Consider the following 21,168-nt stretch of genomic DNA (forward strand, 5'->3'; position numbering starts at 1 on the left):
AGTCACCATCAGGTTTTAAGCATTCAGGAAGGCTTCATGGAGAAGCTGGTATTTAATTTAAAAAATTATTTATAGAGAAATAGGATTTGAAAAAAACAGATTGGAGGTAGAGATTGTGGTCCAGTAGGATACAACATCAACAAAGAAGCAGAGGAAGAAAATCTCTTTTAAAGAACATGCATTTAGGGAGATCAAGGCATTCATTTCTTCCGTGGTATCCTGTACCTACCATTACCTAGCATTCATCAAAATATATGTGAGGGTTTTATGTATCTTTGTCCCTATGAGACTAGGTATTGCTCAAAAACAGAGACTACATTTTTTTTATCTTTATACCTCTAGAATTTAGCATAATTCCTAGTATACAAAAAATGGTTATTGAATAAAAAGTGAATAAATTAACATTTCGATCCAGGTAAAAAGTAAGAAATAACTGGTGATAAGGATATGAAGAAAAGTTAGAGTGATAAGATTTGGGAAAGGGAGGTGAATAGTTAGTCACTGAACAATTCTAAATAAGAAATTGACATAAATTAACTGTGTTTTGGGAATAATAATTTGATTGTATCAAGCTGACTCTACTGAAGTGAAGATAGCCTGGGAGAAGAAATCCAGTTTAAAGGCATAAGTAATAATTGAGGTCAGAATTAAGTTAATAGCTGTGAACATGGGGTTGGAGAGAAGTCATGACGGATTTAACAGACATGCAGAAGTAGTTCTTCCTGCTTCCTTTGTCCCATAGAAATTAAAGTTTTGCCTCTTTTACTGGCTCGACAACCAGAAGGACCTAAGCCAATAATAGTATGGCCAACCACGAGTTGTACATCCACCCTCATAACAGAACCAGGGCTGGAAATAGTCTCTATTTCTGGGGTAGATTTAGTACTTTGAACATGAATATATAGCTACATCCATCCCAATTATCTAATTCTACAGCCAACATGCCTAGTTACTTTTCCTTCTGGGTCCCTGATGCCCACCTGTTTCCAGACGAGACTGCAGCTTGGTCCTATACACCATCCTGGAAAACCGCGGGCCTGAATCCAGACCATGACTCCTACCAGATGAACTCTCCAGGAAATATTTGTCCTCATAGTCTTATAACATCCTTCCCAGTACAGGACACAGAGACCCAAGTGATCTCAATGAATACTGCCAAGGCAAAGCATTCAAACTGAACCCCTATTTTATTCTAACATAGTAAATAGGTCATTATTAACCTTGATCTATAATTCCAAAATGTGTTGCTCTGGCTTTTTGCTTCTCGACCACTACAAACTCCCCCATGCTATGTGAAAAGGCCACCTCCTATGAGAAGTATGATTAATAACACTCAGGAACTGATTAAGTTCAAAGCATCGGCATTTCTCATGTCAAAAAATAATCTAAGATTTAGCTTGCCTGACTGAAAAATGTCAGTTTCCTAAACAAAACAGAGGTCAGAAAAGTTCTATTTGGGGAAGAAAGCTATAAGTTTGATTCGAGACCTCATAAACTTGAGATGTTAGTAGCACAAATGGATCAAGTAGCAAAGGACTGTCTGGAGCTTAAAAGTCAAGTCTAAAGATGCATATTTTTAATTAAATAATAAAGATGCAGAGATTTAATTAAATCAGACTGATTATAATTGAATAGACATCACAAAGGGGAAGAGTTCATAAAGAAATAAAGTGAGTTAAGAGATAAATCTCGATAATGATTAAGGAAAGTTGGGAGACTACAGACCAAACAGAAGCCAAGAGAAGATTTCACAAAGAATATATGAGCTGGATCAAATTTCCCCACTAATTCAAGGTTGAAGATTAGTTTGGTGATGTCCAGAGCTTAGACCTGACCTTCGTGGGAACATTTTCAGGAATGTGCCGGGAAGGAAAGCCAGGTTGCAAGAGGTAAAGCAGTGAGTGCAAGGCAACCAGGTGGAGTCAAGAGTATGTACAAGTTTTCAAAGAACTTTGATACTGAATGAAAAGAAGAAAAAGAGGGAATAATTTGAAAAAGAGCTGAATCCAGATGAAGTTTTTCTTCTTTGTAATAGCAAAGGCTTGAACCATTCTGTAGACAGAAAAGAAACACACAGACAGGGAATAACAGAAGATGCTTTTTAAAAAATCGGGAAAATTGATGGAGCAAAGTTCCAAAGAAGGTCAGAAGCAAACAGTGTACTCATTTTCTCAAAGACAGCAGCAAATCAAAGAAGGAAGGCCAAGTTTCAAAAGATTTCAGAGAATTAGAAGTGAAGGGAGGAAGTTTGGGTAACATGGTAATAAACTAGAAAGACATAAAAAGAACACATAGTTTTACCAACCCCGGGGCAATCAGGAGCGATTAGAGTCATCTTCTAAAACTTCATTTGGGATATTTTATTATTCCATATAACAAAATAACAAACATCTTTAGTCCAAAATGCAACCAAGGAGTATATTGTCTTATTATATGGATTGGAAAAGTAAGACGGATTTAGAGCATTATGCTTTCACATTTGCATTTGCCACGGAGACTGACACACGAGTACTTAATAAACACTTATTGCTGAACGAATTGATCAAATAAAATACATACTTTAAATATAAAATAAAATATAAATATGAATAGCAGATCCTTTTAATAGATGAGTAGTTATAACTACCCATATACATATAAATACATACAAATGTGTGTGCATCATCGTGTGCTATCACACGTGCTCATGGAGGCGCCCCTCCTTGTCGCTTTCTAATAATATGTGGAACTCCAAAGCCCCAGCACTTCTAATAAGGTGAGTTACAAGCCCAGAGAGTTGGCAATACATGAGTCAACTTCCCAGCAACCTCTACCTGGCATTTATCCATAAATATTTCATTCCTGAAACAGTACAAAATTCTAAAGCAACTGAGTGTCTGAGCAGGAAAGGCAGGAATAGGACAGTGCCTTCCCTCACACTGTCTTCTCCACTGCCACTGTGTGAGAGATTCAAGTCCAAATCACAGCTCTTGGTCCTAACCACAGCTGAGCTTTTGAGGTAATCTTGCCCAGGTTCAAGTGAATAAATGGACTGACTGTAAATACAGAGTTACTCTTCTTTATAAAACTGTTATTCATTTGAGAAATGTTTCTAAGACACTTAACTAAGGAGTGTACCAAAAAGCGGGGAGGGGGGGTCACCTTCACCTGTGATATTCAGAACTCACATTTTTGTTGGAATAGCAATGTATCTAGTTTGGGATGATATGAAATCAAGGTAAGAGAATTATAATTTACTTAAAGCTTTTCATATGCCACCCTGGAAACAAAAGCTCCTCGCCCACCCTGCAAGGTAGGTATTATCTCATTTTACAGATGAAGAAACTGAAGTTCAAAAAGAAGAAGTAATAAGTTCGAGCTTTATATGGCTGGCAAGTGGCTAAACTCATGTTTGATTCTGTAACTACTTCACACTGCTAACGCAGTCCAGATAGATTTTGAAGAGCTACGGAAAACTATTTAAAGTGTTTTATTCTGAGTGGGAGTTAGCTTGGTAAGGTTTCATGGAATAAAAAGAGTCAAGATACTTCCTTCCATCCTCTCTGAGGCATTCCCTTTCTAAAAAGATCCTGATTTCTTACTTTAATTTACACTCTGACACCAACCCCCACCCTTGTGGAAACTCCGATGAGACCCACTGCTAACAATTCTCCTTCAGAACTGCTATTTCCGGCACCTGTCTCACAGAATGATTCTCCAGATTTCTGAGTCTTCTACCTCACCTTAGCATCACCGCTCCCAGAAGATGCGGTCTTCTACCAGTGCCAAAATTCCAAGCCACAAAGGCCTTGCTCTAGTAAGCAGCACACACCCACCCACACTATGAGTACAATTTACGCTGAGTGCTCAAGGCAAGTAAATTCAACCCAGAGATCAGTTTGCTCTAGTTTCTCGAAGCCACATTAGTACCTTTGAAATATAAGCAGGGAATTAGCAAAGCCTTCTAATGCCTTGAATTAAACTTTATGCCAAACTGCGTTATGCACTAATAATGGATTGTCCATGGTTCACTGGGAGGGTCCTTAAGTGCTTCAAAAACAGTTGCGGATTTTCTGTTTGTTTTAATTGTATATTTTTCTCTGCTCAATCTTTGTGGAACTCACAGCGGGTTCTTCTCTATTCTTTTCATTAAATATTTTTGAGTGCTCCAATTAAAATTTTAGCATTTCTTAGATATAGAAATGTTAAGGAAAAAATACTACTTTTTTCCCCCAGGAAGCTAACTGTGATTACACTGAGAAGCAGGAAACTGCACTCACAGGAGAATCCCTTTGGCAAGGCTCTCCGTGTCTCCCTTCGGACTTGCTGCCACTTTTTCTTCCAAGCCAATTCCTAATTTGTTTCCCAGTTCTTTCAAATCAGTCATTATCTCTTCGAACTTTCAAAATCTTCTTATTGTACGTTTCAGTTCAAAATCTAGCTTCCACTATTTCAGGGACGATGAATATTATTCAGTCTTAAAAAAGAAGGAAATCTTGCCATATGGGACAGCCTGATGAACTTGGAGGACATTATGCTAAGTGAATAGCCAGACAAAGACAAATACTGCATCATTCCACTTGTATGAGGCATCTAAGAGTCAAACTCAGAAACAGGAGAATGGTAGTTGCCATGGTTGAGAGGAGGAGGAAACGGAGAGCAGCTCTTCAATGGGCATAAAGTTTCAGTTACGCGGAACAAGTAAGCTGTGGAGAGCCACCGTGGAGCACAGTGCCTATAGCTGACAATACTGTATCGTGTCCTTACAAATTTGTCAAGAGAGCATAACTCATGTTAAGCATTCTTACCACAATTAACAAAATACTAGCCTACACTATTTCAATATTCAACAATAGAAAACTGATTGTATAAAATATAATTTTAGTATATCCCCACAATGCAGTTAGAAGTATAGACTATCTAACAATAATAATAATAACAACATTTTAGAGTGGTCGATAGTGCCAGTCATTGTTATAAATGTCTTATACATATTATGTAACTTGCCCAAGTCACGCAGCTAGTAACTCGTACAGCTTTAGGAAAGGTATAGAAAATCCAGGAAGGCACAGAAGGCCAGAATGTAATGTGTTGCTTAAAAAAATAAATTATAAAACAAAAATATTTTTTATTATTCCATTTTATTAAAAATTAAACAGATAAAAAGAGTATTTCTTTAGAAAATGCTCTGAAAAGACCGAGTTAAAATAGAAGAGTTAACATTGAGAAATGAGAATGAGAAGCGGAGAGGTATCAACTTTTTATTTTATACAGTCCTGTATTGTTTTTAATTTTTCAAAATGAGCATACTTCAGAGTAAACAGATAATTAAAAACTAATCACTACTTCTTTACTTTGATATTAGATTTTTACTATATGCACAGCATTGTATGACATGCTGTAAGACACTTTGAAATCAGGTGATGACTATAAATTTCTCCCTCTAACTGCACTATTCTTTCCAAAATCAAACCAGACTAAGAAAACTACACATTGTTTTAACATCATGTGCAATCCTTTTATTTTTTTTTTATTTTTCCTCCCATTTAGTCTATGATATGATGCCTCTAATCCACTTTGAAGGACATTATTTAAAAACAAACAAACAAACAAACAAACAAACAAAAAACAGCTTCCTGAAACATATTTCTGTATTGATTAAAAGAATGTTGTAGAAAACGCTGTTTAGCACGTTACACCATAATTTCTTTTGGAGAACATACTGCAAAAAAAATTCTGTAGACTCTGTATGGAGAATTATTTTACTCTTCTGAGTAACTGCTTTGTTTTCATTGTATGGATACTTTGAGACAGTTAACCAACCGTGAATCTGTGTTTTCATGGTCTGCCAGAAAGCTTAAGATTTATCTGTGTCCTGTTACTAGAAAATATACAACATCCTTGCAGCACATGCTCCGTTTACTAATCTCACTCTTAGTTTCATCTTATTTTTCTCACCTTCATTCTCCCAGATTTGTTAATCTACTTTTTTAATCCCTCCCTCTTCCTTTTTTTATTTTATTTGTATGCTTCTTGGTAACTGCCTTAAATAATTTTAGAACGAAGCGAAATAAAAAGGAAAATATTTACATTTACGAAATTTAATTCATACATGTATTTATTAGTTTAAAAAACCCTCAGTTGAGTTAGGCCTAGTTGAATTTAAATTCCATTATGTCTAAGATGGCCATTAGAAAGAGAGCTTAATTATGTACTTTTCTGACACACTTATGGGATTCTACTCAAAGTGTGATACGGATATCTCATAATTTTAAAGAATACGTAAGACTGAAAAAAATAAATTATTGTCATTTAAAAGTTATTAGTACCTAGTATTTGAGAGATTTTTATGGGCATTCTGTAGGGAGAACAGACTTAGTTAGTACCTGCCCCTAGAAATTTAGTATGAGTCACAGATACATTATATCCAAATCGAGCAACTTGGGATCCAAAAGGACTCAAATTATATTCACATCATTCCAAGAACATGAAGGGCATGTTCAGTTGCGGTTGAACATAGATGCTATAAAGCATTTTCATAAAGGGGCTTGTCTTGAGGTAAACAAAAGACAATTCCCAGGAGCCGCCAGCGTTTAAACAACTTCTGAATTCAAAAAAGGAACATTCCAAGAATGATCTTACAGAACAGCTTTCTATTTGCCTTATTAATTTCTTCAGGTATAAGATCACTAAGGGAACACAATAACCTCTAAAAGTAATGCAAAATCTATACTAAGGCCTCAGCTTTATTTTTAAATATCCCAAGTAAACATATCTAAGTTGCAAAGCATTAAAATATTTCCAGTGCTTGCTTTAGTAGACATAAAATTTCCCAGGCTAAAGCTCAGTGGGAGAGGGATAATTCATCTTTCTCCGTCCCTAATGCCAAAGATTCTTTTCCTTTTTATAATAAAAATGTAGTAATCATCTTGAGCTGTCAGCATATATAATGCCATGTAATTGCCATGACATGCCACAAAATGTAGGCAAATGTGCCCTTGAATTATTTTTTCCAGCTGTCAGGACCATTACAACTTTACCACACAAGCTGTTGGTACCACATTGTCATTCTGGCTTTTATGTTTCTGTAACTAATCATCACATCAGAGCCAAGACGCTTTACTCACTATCACCATCATTTCTGAAGATGTTACAGCACAGGACCAAGGAAAAGAGGTAGCTTTGTTAGCCTTATAGAATTGGCAATGATAAATATTATAAGCAACTTCAAATTTAGAAATTCTGGGGAAAACTCGAGAACATATTGATACATAATCAGCTCTGCAGGAGGAGGCCGTCAAACATTGAAACAGTGCAGATGCATTCTGGTTGACAACATCCTTACAAAATGAATTTTATATCCAAGTCTTCAATAATTCGCATAAATATTAAAAGAGCATTTGCCCTTAATTTTGGGAAACTGAATTTCATATCCTGATGATAATTCCTACTTTAAAATATTTTTTGGCTAATCAATACAAAAAAAAAAAGATGACTTTGTATCTAAATTAGATGCTTTATTCTCAAAATAAATGAAAAACTTCCACTAAACTGTAAACCTCGTCTGCTGAAGATACCCTGTCAAAATATTGTATTGAGGAAAAAAGATTTAAATAAAATTCCCAATTACTCCTCCATAGTATATAACTCTAAGCTAACACTACTTACACTTAAATTCACCTGAATGTTTTCATTTTGGAAAATTGTACTTGAAATATGTTCTTAATTGATTATTTGCTTTTGTCTAATCAGAGATGACTAGCACTAAAGCTAACAACTGCATTATCTTCTTTCAAAAGTAAACACTAGATATTGTAAGATTATTTAAATATTTTAAAATAAATTTATTTTTTCCAAAATATATTGTCAAATTCCACACTAGACAACACTATTAAAATAATTAACAGTGAATTGAATGACAGGATGGCCAATAATATTCATTAATTCCCACTTGGATGGTCCCAGATTTCGGTAATCGATGATCCATTTTTTTCTCAGCAGAAATTCTCTCCCTCTATTTATTGTTTTCCATTGGTATTAACTTTCAAATGCTTTATGACAGATTAATTAGTTATGTTTTTTAAATAGTTTTCAAACTGGAACTTAAAGGAACCAGAAGTTCATTGGCTTCCATGGGTCTACAAATTCTTTCAAAAGCTTTTCTCCAGTGGCTCTGGTTTTTATAACATGGAGCAAGGTATATTGTTTAGACATTTTGACTCTGTTTTTAAATAACACCGTATTACTTTTTATTGCTGTTTTATAATTTCAAATGTAGCTATTTGAATGTGAAAAATAATTTTGAAAATATATATTGTTTTAAAAAATATTCACAAATTTGCATTTCTTTTCACGTATCCTAAATAATATTTAAGAATGTATAGGTACTCAACAAGCATTTACTCCTAAGGAATATGGTATAGGTTAGCTCTTTGTTTTCATTTGTAAAGGGAAAGTATAAATCAACATGTAAAAGGGTAATCAGAAAATTGAAGTTTTCTTGTGCTTTTTAAAGAAAACTGCAATCTGGGAGATACAAAATAAAGTTTGTCGTGTTCAAAATATTCAATCTTGAAATATCTTCCAACCTAGTCTATTGAGTTCAAATCAGTTCTGCAACCATTATATCACATTATTAACTATATTTTTTAAACGTAAAATGTTATAGAACATTTTATGTAGTGTAGAGACTTTCAGTTCAGCAAACACTAGTTCTTACTGTGAACCAAGCATTATAATAGCTGATGGTGAAATAAAGACAGATAGAACATGTCCTGGCTTCTAAGAACTTCCATGTGTGGAACCACAAGGCCACACATCTCAGTAGGGTATCTACAGAACACTGTCTAGAAGCAGGCCTAAGGGAACCAGAAGTATTCCAGAGATGAAAGTAACTGCAAAGAAATCAGGAGGAGGCAGTATTGTTGAGCCTCTCTACATCTCAGCACCATGCTGGGGTTACCAACATGGAGAAGACAAAGTTTCTGTTGCCAGGAGGAACACAGGGAGGAGTGTGATAACAGATGTGTACATGAGAAATCATGGAAACTCTGGGAAAGTGTGTCTCACAACTGAAGTGGTGAGTGTTGGAGAGTTTGAGAACCTAACAAATGGGAACCTAATGGATCCATACCCTTCATTCTCCAGATGATGAATCTGAGCTAATTTCAATAAACCAAATTTCCTTGAAATAGGCATTAAAAAGACAGGATGGAAGTAACTCATTTTAGACCTGACTCTCATTAAGCCCATACTTAAATTTCAATAAGTACCAACTGATTTTATTTTTACCTCAGGAAGCCAATGCTTATTTTTACGGGCAAATTGATATAGGTATACATTGGAACATTTTCGATATTTGGATTATTTTCTACATTTCAGTATATGCCAGTATAAAAATACCAAATATGTTGAAGGATTGGTCAACTTCCAAAACAAAAGTGATGGTTAAGTCCATGTTGAAGAGGTAGAAAAAGAATATTTTGAGTTTCTTTTTCCAAGTTTGTTTCTCCCTAAGGGTCTTTGCTCTACCTACACATTTATGGCACTGCCACATCCCCAGTTTTTGCCTGGCTGTCTCCTGCTTGTTAGTTAGATTTCAGGTAACCATCACCTCTTCAGCAAGATTCCCTCAGCCTGCCGACAACATAAAAGTGCCAAACTTCATTGTCACATTGCCTATTTTAAATATTTGCAATACACACAACACTACCTGATATTTCTGTTGCTTGGCTATTTTTTAAATTTATTTATTATCCATCTATCAGTGTGTCCCAACCAAAAAAATGCAAATTATATCAAAGCAGAGACCTATCATAGTCACTGATATAAGCCCAGTGCTCATCTGATATGATACATAGCAGGTAATAAATAAATATAAAAGAAATGAATATATGAAAGAATGAATATTCTATTTCCTCCTTCCTGAAAACACGGCCTCGGAAGCCAGCACATCTTGTCCTCTACTGGTCATATCAGTGTTGTTCTTTGCTTCACTATTCCCACTACCCTCCACTAGAGCTTTTATAACTGCCAGTTCAGGTTTATCTTGGGACTCCTCCCAGTCTACTCCAGGTCTCTTGTGACATTCTGTTTTTTAGGGAGCCCATAATACAAAAGAATAGTTCAATTCAGTTCCAATTATAAGGACTCCAAATATCACATTCTCATTCCAGGTATTTCAGAAAGAATATAGTAACATGAGATCCAGAGGAAAATGGTAGGTTTGGCTCTGGAATACTCTCCTCTTTCTAGGGCCCCATTTTAGGTCACTGTAAAAGAAGAAGACTCAGTTATTAGGGAACCCACATATTGCATCCTGCGAGGAGAAGAAACTGAAGAGCCACATGTTCCATTATCAAGATAATCCAAGAAATTATCACTTAGATAAATTAATCTGTATACAGAGCCAAAGACTATCTTCCACACTGATGAAACTGCTCTGAGTTCTCAATGTATTTTCAGAACCAAGAAGAAACTAAATGGGAATTGACATTGGAACACAGTACCTACTATTTGCCACCAAAATCAAGCCCTGGACATGATAGCATTTAAAGAAGGCTTCCTAAACAGGAATACAGTTGAAGAGAACTATGAATCATGTAGCAATGCAGATCTAATTCCTTTGGCAATAAATATATAATTTATTGCAGTTTCATTGACTTACCAACTATTGTGCAATAGTGACATACATGACTCTTGAGCAAAGTCTTTCAGGAAATAAACTGGATGAAACTTAAATGCATCCACATTTCTTATAATATTTAGATATGATGATATTAATTTATAAATAGCTGCATCCATGAAAAGGAGACTCTTTCACATTCTCTTTTGGTCATTTATGTATAAGATAAATGACATAAACTCTTGGATTGAGGCACAAATTTAATATCTAAAGACCAAATCAACAATCCGGCAGCCATGGCAGATTAAAAAATAAATTTCAACATTAGAGCAATTAAATATTAATAACAACCCTTTCTCAAACTTAAATTTTATACTTTATAGTTTATAAAAGTTTACATTTTTAATATTATTTAATTTAGGTCTCATTAAATGCTAAGAGCCTTAAATGAAACTTTTATTGTGTACATTTTATAGATCCTCAAAAACCTGACTTTCGTAAGGGTTGAGCCATGTAAGTTTAAGCTCCATATTTCAGTTTAGACATGCCACAGGTGTCCTCAGTGTTCCCGTCAGCATGCTAGATGCTACAGAATCAAAGATGAACATAACTGGATTCCTGAAAAAAACTGATGAGACAGATGGTTAAATAATTTCAATCAAATGTAATGAGTGCTGAATGGAGGTTATCATATCTACTAACTAGCAGAGCAAGCAATTGAACATATAGTTCTGCATGCAGATCCTATGTCACTATGTAGGTAAATGAATAGTATCATATACTGTTTAGCCATCTGTTTTGGTTGAAAGTCTGTTCTAAGTCATGTTCTGAAAAATAAATGGACTCATATGGCAAAGATATTCTTGCGAAAGGAAGATCTCATATTAATAAGAGATGATTAAAAGCTGTTTCTGTGTAGGATTCTTACAGTCAGAAAGTCAAGGTAGGGTCATCAACCATCCTGGATTTCCCAGAACTGAGGGGTTTACCAGGATACAGGACTTTCAGTGCTAAAACCCAGAAAGTCTTAAACAAACAAGGATAGATGGCCAACTTAAGTCAAAATTAGGAAATCATAAAACAAGTTTATTATCTGAAAAACCGATTTCTGTTAGACTCAACCAGCATAAGTTTTGATCTATTTATCTCAGAATTGGGTTGGATTATAGAGACCAACAAGGATGAGAAAGCCAAATAATAACATTACCTTGTAGAATAGTTAAGATTTATAAAAATTGGTCTCAATCTTAATAAATTACCCCATGTGCGGTTTATGACACTGATAAGGACGAGTATCTTTATCACCATTTTACAGATAAAGAAACAGACTCAAAGAGATAAGAAATTTGGTCAAGGTCGCAAAACTCCTAAGTACTAGAACCCAAAACTACACAAGGATCCTGGATTACTTCAACCTCTGGCAATGAAAAGTAATCTGGTAATATAATAGCCTAGCTCACCCAGTCAAAAACATTAGTCATGAGTATTAGTATATTAGGGTTGTACTTAAAGTGCAATCAATCAACGGGAGAACAAGAAGTGAGATACACTCAAAGTCAAGTGAAAGTTTGTAAGTTCTAGGAACATTCTTAACCAATGAAGGGCAATTTAACCAAAGAATTTGTACATACCTAACTTCTCTGAAATGCTTAACTTTTAACTGTCTATCTTTATTGCTGTGTTGCAGTGATGATAAATATCAACCCCAGACAGTGCTTTGGAACTCCCAAAGCACTATACAGATATAATATCTTACAGCTACTTTTAAATTTATGTACATAAGACCAGGATCTCAGCACTTCGAGGCTTATTGCTCTTAAGCTAAAGCAAGAATTCCAGTTACTTTTCCTCACTTTAATAAGTGAGTCAGATATTATTTCTGCTCTCAATGTTTCTGGGGCAAAAGCCACGTTTGCCACTCACTGCTTTTGTAGTCCTCCTACCTTCTTATCTGATCTCTAAAGCTCCTGTTAGGCAAACCAAATACATACGCATACTTCTTAGTATTTCCCATTATAATTTTGACCATAAACAACTCATATTATAAATTTTACCATAAAAAACTTCACATGAACCAATGGGTTTTAAGAATGATAGAAATAAAATACCTCCAACTGAACCTTTCATAAATTCAAATTCCATTTAATTTCCTGTTACAATTGAATTGGTTTACGGTCAGAAAGGAAACTGTAGAGGTTCATTTAAGAATGTTCTCCGTACTCACTGGATGGAGGATCTATCCATACAACTAGATGCTCAAGAAATATTATAAAAGACCATGTCCCCAAGCAAGATAAGCCATTCAAACTAATTTCTCTCCTTCTGCCAGGGAAAATTTTTTCTTCTTATAAAAATATCATGAAAATATCTGTGATCATGAAGATCTGCATATCTCATTTCAAAATGCCAAATAGCACATGTTTTTCTAATTAAAAATCAATATGTTGTTTTTGAAAAGTTTACATAACTGCCTAGAGAGTGATGAAATTCAAGGTTGGGAGTATATTTAAATAACTAATCAGCAATTCGTATTCATTAAGTATGGCAAAGATGTTAGCTGTCCACAAAAAAATGCATGCTCTCCCTTCTAGAATATGGTAGGTGTTGCTCAGGGCCACCTTCCCAGGCAGTGAGTACACCCCCAGCACCCATCTGCATGAAGGCATAGCCATGTGACTAGTTACACCAATAAAATAAGAGCAAACTGATGTGTGTGACTTCTGAGCTTGGATTTTTTTTAAAGAAGTAGTTGTGCCTTCTTCATGCTGTCTCCCTCCATCTGTTGGACCTTCATAGATGGTGGAGTCACAAGAAAGAAGTATCCTGAGCCTCTGAAACACCATGGGAGCCCACCAACAAGCAGTAACACCTTCAGTGGACTGTTCCATGACTGACAAAGAAAATTCTGTAGTGTTAAGCCATTAAAATTTTAAGTCTCATTTCTTCAGTGGCTAGCAATACCCTAACTGAATACTCTAGGCAAATACATTTCCATCACTAGTTTCCAGTGTTTATTTTGTACAAAAACATACAATGTTTGGAAAAGCCAGATCAACCCTCAAGTTCTTAATTAAGTATAGACACAATTAGGTCTCATCTACCCCTTATGTTTAACCATACCGCTTACTGCTATTTCTACTTGTCTTTTAGATTTCAATTCAAATATTACTTCCTTAGAGAAGTCTTCCTTATCTCTCACCTAATTCAATTCCCCTTCTTAATGGCTATAACAGTACCAGGCATCTAGACTTAGTAATTATTACAAATGTAATTTTACAGTTAATTTTTGTAATTATATGGTTGATGTCTGCATTCCTTACTAGAATATAAGATTTTTTATCTCATAAATAATGTCTTTTTTGTTTTGCTCAGCATTATGTTCACATGTCTAGCACAGAACTCACACATAGCAGTCCCTGAATATACATTTGTTAAATGGATATAATGAATAAATAGTTCTCTGTGGTATTATGACAAATGGAGACCGGAGAATGTAAACACTTGATGAAGGTACTTTTATGGAACTCAGACTTTTCTCTTTTCCTTCCAGTTAATTACTAGTATATTAGTGTTTCAATGGAGAAAATAGTAAATTGACCATAGAAAAATTGGCATTATAGAAGACAAATTGACTCACAGCAATAAATTCATCATTTTATTCCTGACAAAGGACCATGTCTATAATCTTACTCACTAAAAGTTTTATGTTTTGTTCTGCTAAGAATCATAATCACTGGTGCCCAAAATATCATAGTAACTCCTGCTTATTTTATGACCTGTAAATTTCCCCCAGGATGTTAATCATTATAACATGTGGAAAAACACAACTTCACCAAGACCCTATTTTGGTCCATTTTTGGAGTAGTTTACCTTATCTCCACCTCTGAGAAAGAAGTATGACTCTCCTGAGAGAGACTAAGAGAAGAACCAGAGCATATACAATTCAGCCTTTTTCTCTCTCCTTTTGGACTCTTTCTGCAAAGAAGCAGGATGCATTGTGTACTTCCAGCTTCCAAAAAATAAACACATCAGATTCAGCACCTAGGTCAACATTCCAGAGATGTTTTTGGCTCATCTTGCTTCTACTCTCTACTTACCTTATAGAACATTCATAGTTGTGAGGCAGGAATTCTGGGTAACCACATGCTTTTTCTTAGGCTGGGATACCTCCTAACTATCTACACCTTTCCTAATTCATCCAATTAGCTATTAGTATCTTGTAGATCCAAGTTCATTTACTCCTTCCTTAGAGAAGCCTTCCTAATACCCTCTTAATTCAATTTCTAGCCAGACCTCTGTCTCAAGGTATGAGTTATATATTGATACATAACAATTACCTAAAAACTTAGCAGCTTAAAACAACAAACATTTATTATTGCACATAACTTTTTACAGTCAAGAATCTGAGACTGGCCTAACTGGGTGGTTCTGGCTCAAAATCTCCCACGAGGTTATAATCAAGACGTTGGCCAGGCCTGCAGTCTTCTACAGGCTCGATGTGGGCTGGAGGGTGTCCTGAGCTCAGCTGAGTGAGAAAGAGATTGCTGAGCTATCAAATGTTGGGAATAGCCAATTAATGCAAGAAGCCAAAAATGAAAGAGTTAAGCCCTTAGTCACTTACTTAGATGGTATAATCAAAAGGCTAAAATCAGAGAAAGCACTGACTCCCCTTGTTCCATTTTCCCCCATGGAATGGTGTACCAGTCAAGGACCAGGTGGATCAACACATCATTGAGTGGGGACTGTCTCACTGTTGAGGGAGCCCCAATCAAAAGGCTCTGGCAGTTGTATGAACCCTGAGATTAGAGGGAGAGTGAGGGGAGAGGGTTAGGAGTAAAAAAGTATTGAGTACTAACTCAGAATAAAGTATCTTCAACGTTTCCTCCTCCTCCTCCCAATAAGAAGGCCTCAGCAGAGATACCTGAGGAAGACCTCTGCCAAGGCCTCAGATGAAGAAACCTTAAAAAGAAGGTGCCCCAGGGCTAGGAATGCAAACATGTGAAGAGAAAGACCAGCCAAAGAGCCTGAGTCCTTGACTGCGCCTCCCTTCAGAGGCTGTTATGTACTGGCTGTACACCAGGTCTGATGTGGGGAGGGCTGCTTTCTCCCATGAGGCCTGCCGGTAAAGCCTTTGTAACTGCCTATGGTCAGACCTTAAAAGTCACACCTAGGCTTTTAACCAGGAGCCAGGCTTCTCAGAGTTTCTTCTTCTGGCTCCCTCACACAGCTGCTGGCAGGAAGCCTCAGTTCCTTACTGTGTGGACCTGTCCATATGTGGGTTGAGTGTCCTCATCACATGACAGCTGCCTTCCCCAAAAGTGAGCGATCGAAACAAAAGAACAATGAGGGAGTCGCAACGTCTCATGACTGAGTGTGAAAAGTCATACATCATCACCACTGCCATAGTTTTCTTATTAGAAGCAAGAATCCGAATCTAACCACATTCAAGAGGAGGGGAATTGGATTCTACTTTTTGAAGGGAGAAGTATCAAAGAATTGTGTATCCATTTTAAAACAACACTTGAGCGGATCGTCTTAAGGTTTAGATTGAGAGCAAGGAAAGAGGAATTCTGCTCCTGGTCATACATTTAAGCCACATAGCTTAGTTGCTACTTTGACCTCCATTTGTCCAACTCTGGTTCCAAACTTAGTACCATAACGGAATATCATCCTTAAGTCCAATAAGACTATTTCAAATACAAGTTTTTTAAACTACTAACTGATTTCACTTAATCTGTAAATTCACAAATCTATCAACTCAATGGTAGAAAATAAATCAAGTTATTCATGCATTCATTTGATTTACTAATTACTTAAGATTATAGGAGATTCGGGGGTTTGTTATAATGACCTTAAATGGGATTATTTTCTCTTTAAAACAACCAATATGAAATACCCACTATAGTCAACAATAATTCTGACAAAGATACAAGGCTACAATCAGAAATATCAACCTAAGAGAACATACTGAGCATCAGCCTTTTAACCCATGTTTTCAACTGTCAAGACGAAGAAAGTGAAATGTTACCATTTACTCTTCTTACTGGAATGCTAGCAAACAAGTGAACTAAGGTCAATTTATTTATTGCTGAAGGAAAGATGACAACAGTCTTTGAGGGTCTGGAGTTTTATTTAACGTTAGGAAATGCCAGGGAACTATCAGTTCCTCTCTACTTACAACTATTGTTGCAGTGTATTTACTGGGAAAAAATTCAGTTTATAAACTCTGCTAAGAAAATAAAAGCAACTTTACATTGGCAGTGGCATTACATGGGATTTCCTGAATAACATTATGCAACACACTGTTACTTGAGATTACCTTCCTGTATTTCTAACTACTCCAAACGCAATGCACTAAATCCTGTACAGATTTAGGGAGAAGTACTGGCCTATGGACATCTCAGCATTATTCTTCTAACATGCTGCTTATTCTCTTAACTCTGCTGTTCATTGTTCAAGAAATAATTTCTGTTTCTTTTAGCTGTGCAAAAATTAGAATTATTGGAAACAAAACAATTCTTAAGTGAAAACACAGCTGTTGGTCTTCATGGTTTCTTTATGCAGATAATCTCTGTTTCCCACACATAAGTTTCATCAAAGAAGGACCACGGTCCATCTTGTTCATCACTGCCTCTTCAGCATTTTGCTCCATACTTGACCGACTGGAGTGAATAATTGTGGAATAAATTAGTAAATGCTACTCTTTAGGACTAAATTGTTGAATTTACTATGAATTCTCCCTTACAGACAGGAGAAATCTCCTGAGACTGAGCTTTGAAAACAATGACAAACTGCATCTTAATAACTGTGTAATTTTTCTCTCTTTAAACTTTCAGGACTGTTTTGATAATCATCTAATTAATGACTGCAAAATCTTCGGAAAATAGAAAGTTCCATATACATACTGAATTTTTAAAGTTTAAATAATTAAAAATATGTATGTATTTAGATACTTAGTGAGCACTGGGGAAACAGTGATGAACAAGATAGAGCTAAACCCTAAAAGCTTGCATTCTAGCAATGAATAGAGATATTCAACAATTACACAATAATTTACTAAATTATAATTGTGAAGGTGAACATAGAGTGCCTATGACAGTGTATAACAAGTGGATCTGATCTGGTGTCGAGCATCAGAGACTTCCTTGATGAAATGACATTGAGCTGAGTTCTAAAAGATGAACAGGAATTAATGGATGGGTGGGGGAGGGATTCTTGAGAAAGGAAGAGGGGGGATTATGAAGGGAGAAGAGAGAGGTTCTGGGCAGAGAGAAAGGCAGTAATGAAGAATCTGAGTAGAAATGGAATATGGTGTATTTGAGAATCTGAAAGAAGACCCTGTGACTGGACTTTGGAAATCTTATCAATGACCTATAAGTGATGCTGATAAGGGGGCACAGCAACCTGACTAGATTTACTTTCTTAAAAGATTATTCTGGTTCCTGTTATGAAGCAAGATGGTATAGAATAACTTCTGTGTGCCTCTATACATACATGGAAATACTCAGGAAACTGTCCATTGGACAATGATAAAAGAACTCTGAAAGTAAGCTGGAAGAGTGACAACAGCACTGGCTAGGAAGAAAGACAGGAGGAATGCTGCTAGGAACCTCAGGATGTGAGGAATGACTGCACGGTGAAATGCCCCCGGTGTTCTTTTTATATTTCATATGCTCTCAGAAGGGACACAGAACCATTAACAGGCATAAGGAAAACAAAAACAAACAAACAAAAAGAAAACACATGTCTTTTCTGGCCAAGAGCTGGGAAAAAGGGAGCCCCAGACCTTGCTCCACATGTGGACCTGGCAGTAGTTCAATCCACTAGCAGTAGCAACAGCAGGAAGCTCTAACCATTCCAGTCAGCACCGCACGACCCAGCTGCCAGCAGCAGTCCTGTCCCTGGCAGGGCAGCAGTAACAGAAGCATGTTTCTCCCTGCCCTCCACTCAGGATCACAGAAGGACCAGGCCTAGTGGCTTCCACTCCCCTGTCCTATTACAGAGATGGCCCAGTGAAACCACATAGCCCAGGGAAGTGCCTTCCATATTTTAGATGGCACCAGAAAGGATTGTGCAGAAATCTGTATTGGTTTGCTTCGGTTGCTATAACCAAATACCACAGGCTGGATGGCTTAAACAAGACATTTGTTTCTCACAGTGCTCGAGGCTGAAAATCCAAGATCAAGGTGCTGGCAAGGTCCTGTGGAAGACACATTAGTGTTTCCTTGGGACTAGATACAGGGAGAAGGGATTAGTACAGTTAAAAAGGAGTAATATGTGGGAGTATCGTGATGGTATAGTCTAGTATTTTGATTGTGATGGTGGTTACACAAGGCTACACATGTGATAAAATTGCACGGAACTACACACACATACACACACACACACAAATGCATCAATAACTGTTAATATCTGAATGAACTCTGTGGATTATATCAATGCGAACTTGTTTTCGACATGGTACTATCGTTGTATAAGGTGTTAGCACTGAGAGAGGCTGACGGAAGGGGTGCACAGGACTTCCCTGTACATCTATTTACAAGGTCCTATGACTCTAAAATTACTTCAAGTTAAAAAGTTAAAAAAAAAAAAATGTCTGGCTTCTATGTGAAAGTTGGACCAAAAAGGGCAAGAAGAGATGGAGGAGACCAGTAGTAAGTAACTGGGACAGGATGACAGTAACTCTGACAGGATGATAGCAGCAGATGAATTGATTAACTATTAAGGAAGTATTATTATAATATCAATAAGATATAATATTATTTGGATATGGGGTGATAAAGGAAAAGGAAACACTGAGGATTCTGACTTGTTAAGCTTGTGGATTTTGCTATTTGTCGAGATAGGAAATAATGAAAGAAAACTCATTTACAATAGGTGAATATAACAACTACTGTTTTGGATATGTTCATTTTGAAATACCTAGAAAGTATACTAGTGTAAATGTTATTAGTTGAATGTATGGACCAGCATTCAGAAGTCAGGGTTAAAATACATAAGCTTGAATGGCCAGTGGAGAGCAGACTATGGGTGTGGCTACCCTAGATTGCCTAGGAAAAGAAAACACGGAGCAGTGAGTGAGGCCCTAGGTAGAACCTCAGGACTCTGCACTGTTTAAGGTTAAGGAAGTCAGGAAAAGGAGGATGAAAATGCAAAAGAAAATGAGAAAAGAGAGGTTAGTAGACTCAGATATCAGAATATGTCAATTTAAGACAGACTGAACTCAGAAAATATAAGATCTTTGATGGTTGTGTTATTCTTCAAATCGGATAGAATTTGAGGGGCATTAAGGAAAAATGAAATATATCCTCAGTTGGAAAGGAATTGCCCATTTTCTTCTATTTTACTATAGGCAGCTTAGAGAAGATGCTCTTCATGACCAAACTTAATTCTCCTACACTGTATTACATCCAGAAGAATGCAGCAACTAGACAGGGAAATGTCTGTGCTCCATCTCAGGTTAGTCTGAACCTTTTAAAAAGCACTGAACTGGATCTTTTAGTTTTCCAGATCCTTCAAGAGTTTCCTGTTTGACTTAAGAAAAACAAGGGAAAACAGGACCTTATTTGGCTCTAGCCTTTTCCTGGAAGGGTTCTAAGTATTCTGCTGACTTCATTCTATAAACAAGATAGAGATATAAAATATCATACATAGAAATATGCTTATAAATATATGCCATTTCTGCAGAGAACTTAAAATATACCAGGCTATACCTAGCTCTTTTTAATCGGCCTTCTCATTAGACTCTGTAATACAGGCATCACTATCACTGTCATCATCACCATAACAGCTTACATGTCTTGAATGTTTACTATGTTCCCATGTTCCAGGTACTATGCTAAGCTCTTTATATAACATTATTTAATCCTCAAAGACACCTGTTAAGTACTGTAAATATTCCCACCTCTATTTTATAGATGATAAAATGAAGACAGTTAAATGGTAAAATAAGGATCCAAGTCCACATGCCCAACGTCTTAACCATTACGCAAGTTTAAGTACACTTAACAAGCATATTTACAAGTATAAGTAATGTTATATTTCATTACTCTTGACCTAACACACATTATTACAACTTTGAAGGAAAGATAATCACAAAAAGTACGTGTCAACTGTGTATAGAGATAAGGCATATCTCAAGCCTGCTAATGTTCACCTCTTTTTCAGAGAAGATATTAATTTTAATCCAAAGTTCAAGGACTGCAGGAACAAAATGTTGAAATAAAACCTCTCATGGATGTGGCTAAGAACAGAGATGTGACTGACAGTATTCGATCTGAAACTGGAGTTCCCATTTTCCCAGCAGGGGAAAGAGAGAGCCAAGAGTCTGGACGGTGAACAGTAAAGCCCGAAGCTCAGCAGAGCAAGACCCTTCATTGATTTGCAAGAATCACACACACAGAGAACTGAAGGTCTTGCCTAACTTGGCCTCTGCTTTTTCTTAGACAGTGTTATCCTTTATACCACTAGAAAGTGGTCATTTTTTATTTCAAATATAATAAATCATATCCATAGCTGCAACGGCACCTTTAGAGTAAGCAAGACTACGGTTTTGTTTACATAGA

The 21,168-nt window shown here is 36.3% G+C and overlaps 1 pseudogene; it reads right to left on the reverse strand.

Moving 5' to 3' along the window:
* The window catches only part of LOC102890678, a 63,657-nt pseudogene extending 59,291 nt beyond the window's left edge, over window positions 1–4,366 (reverse strand).
* Window positions 4,367–21,168: the final 16,802 nt, after the last annotated feature.

Source organism: Pteropus alecto, unplaced genomic scaffold (genome assembly GCF_000325575.1).
Source record: "Pteropus alecto unplaced genomic scaffold, ASM32557v1 scaffold338, whole genome shotgun sequence".
Classification (NCBI taxonomy): Eukaryota; Metazoa; Chordata; class Mammalia; order Chiroptera; family Pteropodidae; genus Pteropus; species Pteropus alecto.